General features: G+C 33.1%; 1 pseudogene; it reads left to right on the top strand.

The window, feature by feature from the left end:
- The first annotated feature begins 1,213 nt into the window (after positions 1-1,213).
- LOC113374626 lies at positions 1,214-2,282 on the top strand (annotated as a pseudogene).
- Positions 2,283-6,086: the final 3,804 nt, after the last annotated feature.

The following is a 6,086-nucleotide window of genomic DNA, read 5'->3' as shown; positions in this document are numbered from 1 at the left end:
TATTATAATCTTTATAAAGTATCTGATAATACGATGTACATATGTCTAATGTTCCATTTTGACCGCCAAATGGCATTATTTTTCACATTTTTATTGGATCTTCGGAGGCGCCGAACCTGCCTTTACAAAAATTTCATCAGTTGTTTATTTCGTCAATACAAGTGCAAAGTTTTTTGAATTATTCAAATCGGACGCTCCGTTATCTCAAAAACTGAAATAACATTTTTGGCAATTTCGCCCCGTATCTCCGAACGGTCAGAACTGCCTTTGCCAAAAACTAATCAGCACGTCTCCTTATCAGTAGAAATCGATTTTTTTTAAATATTCAAATTCGTGTTAGGGAAATCGTTAACGAAAATTGGTATCCGCATACACACACGCACACATACACACACATACATCTATTTTTCCTAAGGTACGCCAAAATTTTCAGAAACCTCTAAAACGTAAAGATGTAAAAAACATTTCATTTTCGATTTTCTTGCGATTACTATAATCTACGGAAAGTTAAAAAATCATTAAAATTTAAAATAATGATAAGGATTGTAATATTAATTAGGGGCACCAGGCTGTTCTGAGGGGTGCGCGTACATCTGTTTTCAGAATACTATTTCCGAAATTACCCAAAATTTTTGAATTGATGTTAAAATAAACAAAAAATAATTAGTTTTTATGCATATTGCATACTAATTTGTAGTCTGATAATATCAGTTGAGTAATTCTAAAATTAAATTGTTGCAGAAATTAAAGAAGGCGCAATAATTTTTTTTATTAGAGCAAGGGGGCGCCGTGCAAAAAAGTTTGGAAACCACTTGGTTAAATGATAAATTCCATATATTATATGTAAAAAATTTAACGCAACCTTTTGCAAATCAATTTAGAATTACAACTATAAAAGTAATTCATTTACCAATTTAATTAAACTTTGTTGGAAGTGGCATTATACTCGTAAGTTTTACGTCAATAAACAATACTCTCGGTCTTGGTTTAAATGACTGTTTTAAACGACGGTTATATTTCGAACGATTATATTTCGGACATTTATCAATTTAGAATTTTGAAAGCATTTGTTTTTTTTATTATAAAAATGCTAGTCTAGTAGTGATGACTTTTTCGTCAAACAAAATAAAATCAAATCTCGTCGAGTTGTTTTTGTAAACGCAATCGAATATTTGCGATAGTATTTCTTGATTGAAATTTGACGATTATTAGAATGGATAAATCTAGAACGGATTTTACAGAGGAAGCAAAGGAAGCTGAAGCTGGGGTGACGAAGCAAGTAATCCGTAGAGGTGTTTGGACATACTTTGAAGAGAACCGACTTTCACTGTATCCACGTCCAGTTTTCAATAGGATCCCAAACTTCAAGGGAGCCTTTGAAGCCGCACAGAGAGTAAGTGAACTAGATGTTTTCAAACAGGCAAAGACCGTTTTAGTAAACCCAGATAAGACATTGGAATGCGTTAGAATACTAGCCTTGGAGCAAGGTAAGCAGTTAGTGGTCCCTGTCCCTCGACTACAATCTGGGTTATTAACCAAAATTGATATGCCTGAAACCAACTCCAAGTACCATGTCCGCCGAGCAATTACTCGTAGAGGATTAAATGAAGCTCCAACCGTTGATTTAAACTCTGGTATCAACATTGACTTACTAATCATTGGATCAGTAGCAGTGTCTCGCAATGGCTTGCGAATTGGTAAGGGTCGTGGATACACTGATCTTGAGTTTGCCATTGTGCAACATGTCAAAGCCCTAAACCAGAATACTCTTATTGCCACGTTGGTGCATGACTGCCAGGTGAAGGACGATATGCCCAGCGCTTTATTTGGTGCTCATGACGTGCCGGTTGACATTATAATAACACCTACCGAGACAATCATGGTCTCGGGACGACCACCACGGCCAACTCACATAATGTGGAATTTGATCTCCGAAAGGCGTTTAAACACTGTAAATGCCTTGAAAAAAATCAAAGAAGAGGAAGAAGCGTAAGTATTTAATAGTGTATTTATAATTAATGTATGAATGCTTGCTAGAATACATGTGTTTATATATAATTAGTTTACATCATTATGTAAAGTATATTATTTTTTATCTTAGCGCCGGAAAGAAGATCGTGCTAAAAGAGTTAGATACTGATAATGAAAGCGTGGAGAAAGTGAGAGTCCCTAATAAATTCAACAGAGAAGGAGGTCCCGTAAGTCAGCAAAGAATAGCGAATCCGAGCCAAATGAGGGCGATGGTGATGCGTCTGAGCATAGACGAAATGGCCGTAGATTGAGACGACGACGTGTCCCTGAGAAGGAGGAGAACGACGTATTGGACGTATTGGACGTATCTAATGAGAATGGTCAATCCAGACGCAATAATTTGCGAAAGAGGCGCACGCGTAGAACAAAGCCGCAGATAGAATTTAGCGTCAAGGTGAGCAACATCGCGAAGACGGATAGAGTGCGTGACATTAAGTCTGCTTTGGCAGAAAGGGGTGTCAAGCCTTTTGACATCACCTGGAGGGGAGTGAAAGGCTTTTTGCTACCTGCACTTCGCGATGAAGCCTGCAGGTGTCAACTCCCTTGGAGTGGACGCCATTATTGAATCCCTTTCTGGTATGAAAGTTGGAGGTGGTGAAGAAGGAACCACCTCATGTGAACCACATGTTTTGACTGTGAAGCCTGCTAGGCCAATCACTAGGATTCAAACGACAGATGTGACTGCCGTATGAATTAATTTATTTAACATTAGAACAACGTCAAAACTCTTGTGTTCAAAACCTGACAGCAAATTTTAGAATGCTGTTATTTTAATACTGAAATGTAATTCATCTTTATAGTATTTGCAATACTAATTATTCTACGAATTACAAGCAATTACTTAATTAAATTTAAATTGCTTAATAAAATTTTCGAGTTATATAGTTAATTTAATTGTGTTGTTTTGATTACTGAAAAAAGTGTTTATTATTAATTAAATATCAATTTTATTATATAAAGTACAAAATTTTGTTTATTTATAATCTCTATTGAACATATAATTGTTCTAGCTTTCATACATAAGTATCATAAATACGTACTAATAGTTTTTTTATGAACAAAAATTATAAAAGTTTATAAGATATTTTTTATATAATAAGTTATGTTATAAGAAAAAAAAGCTTTTTGTATTGAGAGTGTATGGTTTTTAACAAACATCCTTAAATATTATAATTCTAACATATTATAGGCCTGCTACAATTGGTTTAATTTTAAAAAATTGTTTAAAACGTTTGGAATATTTGGGACGCACTTTTAAAAAATACACCGCGTGTGTATTAGGCATTTTTTAAAAGTAAATTTTCTTCAAAAGTGAATAATCTGCAATATTTTCTCGTATTATAATGCCATACAGCAACTTGGTATACTTATTCATCATTCATAAATTAACTCTTTCCACTCGGATGCCGCCGCTTTGGCAAAATTCTTAGAGGTCCAATATCATTGGCAAGAGAAAGGTAATTAAAAGACCAGCATCATCTAAGCATTGGAAATTTGGAATCAACGCTTTTATCAACTTGATAACCACTAAGCATTGGAAATCAAATACCAATTAACCCTTCTGCTACAATCCCTGGACGACACCTACATGACGTGCTGCCTGTACGGATGTCGTCCATGGACGACATGTGTTTGCCTTTGCTTTGAAATTTATGACTTTGATTTGAAGTACTGAGAATTATAGTCTTATGGTAATTTCTAGTATATTGCATACGTAATTTTTCAACATATTTGTATTGATAGTCATGTATATATCTGTAGTGCAACTGAGTGGCACGCTGTTTCCGTATAGCAGCGACACTCCTGCAGTAAGCGCGCTTGTAGCAAAAGGGTTAATAGTATAGGTCAACACTTTTTAAGCTTTGGGAATCTAAAACCCTATTAATTAGCCAGCGAAAAACGATCAATAATTATTAGCTCATAGAATTTTGTAAAACATTGGAAATCTAAAAAATGCTAAAAATTGATTGTAGTTTGTAATGTAAGGATCAATTAAATAACTATTGTGAGAATAAATAAGGCAATACAGTGATTGAATTATATTCATTTAGAAGTTTGGAAGTTTGCGAGATGATTTCTCGTGTATTCAGTGGCAAATGTTCGGAACTGGAAACGGCATGATGATCCAGTGTTCCGGATTAAAAGCTAAAATGCTGTGGCCAGTGCGAGTGGCGAGTGGCGAGTGATACTAATCCCTTGTTCTGGAGGTTGAATAATGCCCGTACGATGCGATGACACGACACTTGCTTAAAACATAAATCCACATATTTAACCCGACTGACGAAATTAGGATACAAACATACATATAAACACACACACATACATACACTCACATACATATTTAATTAGATTAATTATCTACTAATTCGTCGAATTAAATTTTTTTTCTTTTTTTATTATTTTTGAACAGCAATCAGAACCTTACGTCCTATGAGCTGTTGTGCTAAAACATCTCCTTACTTCGTATTTTTTAGATGGTAACCCAGTGGTTAATCCATCCATATTTGATGATTTTTTGTTATTAGAATTAATCTAACAGGGCTGACATTTTATTGGTGCAGCAATGCCGGGCAAGGGCTATTATTCACTTGGAAACATATTGCTATCTATATTTCTAAGTGAAAATCGTTGTCACTGCTGCCTGACAACAGGCTGCTCGAAGTGGGTATCGAACCCGGGACCTCTGAAACAAGTCCCGTCGCTCTTAACCGCTTACCTACGGGCGAGCCCGAATTAGAATATTAAAATTCATTTTATTAACCATTTGTGACTCCTAATTCAGCTAAGTGAGTATAGCAAATCGGTTTCTAGTACAACATTTTTGATAATTCTCTTATAATTGTAACTTATTTTTTTACTAATTCATTGTTGCATTTTAACATTAGAGTAAGTGTGCAATGGTCTTGGTAAAACTTATTATGTTAGTGAAATTGTGAGAAACTGTCATAATTGCAACAGTTTTAAAAGTTTTTTTTGGATGAAGCGTTTTACACATAAAATCTAACCTTCAAAAGACATAAATGTTTTTTTTATTCATTTTTCATAGCAAGCTATACAAAGTACATTCAGCTATATATTGTTACAAGTATATATTATTTGGCCGCGTGAGAAGGATCGCTATCCTGCAATAGCACCTTCTTAGATGTTAAGTGATGATTTGTAGTAAATCATTGCAGATTCTTTTTTTGAGACGCTTTGGTGGTAAAGGCTTGGACATAAATGTTAAATAACAATTTTATCATAAGTGCAACTTTCTGTTGTGACTTTGGTATCACATACGTGAAATCTAGCCAAAGTTAATATTTTAATGTTTGTGACTTTTGGAGGTTAGGTTTTATTTGCCAAACGCTTGATAGAACAGCAAGTACATAGCTTTTTGATAGTTCATGGCTAACTCCTTATACGAATATAGATCCGTAACATAATAACATTTCTATTTTATCCAAGAATTGGACCTTTAATTGCATAATGTAGTGGATTTACCAATATCTTCACCCCAAGGATTTTCATTTTTAATATTAGAATAAGCTTATTATAAGTCATTTTCGTACTTGTATTTATTTTTAAACTTCAAATTTTTTCCTAGCTGCTAGTTTATAAATTTAATTTTGGTTCCACTTCATAAAAGATAGGACTATAGCTAAAATGTAATGGTTTGGATTTTAGAACCAATTTTGAAAAAAAGTCATTTTTTTTTATTACACCAAATTAGTAAAATTTTTCGATTTTAGAACAGTTATAAAACTGCAACAGTAAAATAATTAAATAATAAATAAATATTTTAATTTTGTATTTTTTAAATTTAAAACTTTGAATTTTGATAAAATATATAAATTAAAACATTTGGAAATTTTATAAATCATGAATAGTGTTAATAACATTTAAATAATATACAATACATCTCCAACAGAATTTTTAATATAAATGGGATAGACATCATTCTTTAAATGAGATCAGAATAAAAGATAAAGAAAATTTAGAACAAAAATCTAATATTTTGTACTGAGAAATTATTTTCTATTGATTTACTTCTAAACATACTTATATGCAATATT

The sequence above is a fragment of the Ctenocephalides felis genome, unplaced genomic scaffold (genome assembly GCF_003426905.1).
Source record: "Ctenocephalides felis isolate EL2017-DRISC unplaced genomic scaffold, ASM342690v1 CF-g0.4_SCAFFOLD_01886, whole genome shotgun sequence".
NCBI classification, from domain to species: domain Eukaryota; kingdom Metazoa; phylum Arthropoda; class Insecta; order Siphonaptera; family Pulicidae; genus Ctenocephalides; species Ctenocephalides felis.
This window is presented reverse-complemented; position numbering and strand designations above follow the sequence as displayed.